The sequence below is a fragment of the Benincasa hispida genome, chromosome 5 (assembly GCF_027475165.1).
Source record: "Benincasa hispida cultivar pf3 chromosome 5, pf3_genome.v1.1, whole genome shotgun sequence".
Taxonomy (NCBI): domain Eukaryota; kingdom Viridiplantae; phylum Streptophyta; class Magnoliopsida; order Cucurbitales; family Cucurbitaceae; genus Benincasa; species Benincasa hispida.
Window position 1 is genome coordinate 1063618 of NC_143482.1, and position 1816 is coordinate 1065433.

At 28.0% G+C, this 1816-nt stretch overlaps 2 non-coding genes across 2 annotated transcripts; both read left to right on the plus strand.

The window, feature by feature from the left end:
* The first annotated feature begins 910 nt into the window (after positions 1 to 910).
* On the plus strand, positions 911 to 981 carry TRNAG-GCC (transfer RNA glycine (anticodon GCC)). The gene has a single exon. It is a non-coding gene; the product is annotated as a tRNA-Gly (tRNA).
* Positions 982 to 995: 14 nt separating this feature from the next.
* Positions 996 to 1086, plus strand: LOC120078869 (small nucleolar RNA snoR114). The gene has a single exon (XR_005482148.1). It is a non-coding gene; the product is annotated as a small nucleolar RNA snoR114 (small nucleolar RNA).
* Positions 1087 to 1816: the final 730 nt, after the last annotated feature.

A 1816-nucleotide genomic window follows, 5' to 3' on the forward strand; every position in this document is an offset into this window, starting at 1 on the left:
TGTATCAGTATACAAAGTGGGTCGCATCCATTTTATAATGACCAGTACGAGGTATTCAATCTCATCCATATACTTATAGAACTTTTAGGCTATAACTTGATCCTCTTTTATGTCTCTGCATAAAGTTAAAGTATTCATACTATAACCTTGGATTCGTTTATTGGATTTTATAACAAAGTGTAATTTCAACACTATAGCCCTGGATTCGTTTAGTGGATTTTATAACATAATGTAATTTCAATAATACTTTTATTGATAAATAGAATATGCTCCGAAAAACGAACTGCAAACTCCAGCGGGTTACAAATATATATAAATATACACTATTAAGAAAAGAGAAGATACAATAAACTAGGGCATCACAATCTAGTTTCAACTCTATAAAATCTTGGATGACTGAAACATATCCAACAAATGGTGAAATTGGAGATCAACAAATGATGAAATAATCTATCAAACCAAAATCCCTACAATATTGGCAAAATGATATAAAATAATTTATATAATAATAACAATAAATAATAAAATCTTCAATTTTCAAACCCATTTCAATTATCTTATCTCATCTTGTATTCAAAATCACTAATGAAAAAAGAAATAGGGACCATAAAGATCTCATAAAAATAGGAGAAGATATATCGAGAATGCAGAGAATAAATGTGTAAGATACACCCTCTTTATCGGTCCCACCTAACCAACCCTTAAAAAACTTTCATTTAAAATTAAAAATAGATTATTTTTTTTTTTTCAAAATCAACCCATGGTTTTAGACACCTTTTACAATTTCTCATTAGAATATGTATTTTTAAGAAGAAGTCTCTCCAAACCAAGCAAGCCTTCATTCCATGATTATAGCATAGCTAAAAATAAATTAATAATATTATTTTGTCATAGTTTGGGAAACAAAAATGCACCAGTGGTCTAGTGGTAGAATAGTACCCTGCCACGGTACAGACCCGGGTTCGATTCCCGGCTGGTGCATGTTTTTCATGGTCTTGCTGTGATGAGTTTGGTGCCCAAGTGATCGTGGGTCGATCTCAACCATTTGATCTTATTCGGATGAAAATCAGTGGCGCATCTGAGCTTGACATTTTTGTTTTTTCTTCTTTTTTTTTTCCCTCCCCTTTTTTATTTGTGGAAAATTTATACCAAAAAATAGTTAGTGAATTTATGAAATACTTGATAATGTAAAATTCAACTGTTTTAATTTGTGTTTAATACGTAATGTTTAAAATGTGACCTATTTCTAAAATTTCTACCTCCATTGATATTTTTTTAAAAAAAATTATGAAGTTTTCATTTAATAACTAACCCATTCTTTTCATATTTTCTCCAATTTTATGTAGTACCGATATTTTACCTATAAATATTGTATTAATTGTTAGATATGATGATTTAAAATCCTCATTTATATCATAATTAAACTATAATTAAAGTTTCATTGACAAATTTAAATAATCTCTATCAAAATTCCACAATCTCTATAACTTTTCCTATATTTCCATTCTCATCATATATTTTTTAAATATCTTAACCTCGACATTTTAAATCAACATTGAGATTTCAAAGATTTCAAATCATAAACTCAATACATGAGATACAAAAGTTTAAAAAGCTTTCAACCAAATTTAAATGAAAAACTCGATACCTTAAAAGTTTTGTTCCTTTTCTATTGCAACCTAAAAAGCTAAACTTCAATTCACTATGATCCATCCTAAAACAATGTAACAACACGTTGGAAATGTCCTAAAACTCGCCGTTCATAATTATCGAAACATATTTTATTTATTAATAAAATTTATTAAAATTGAATTTT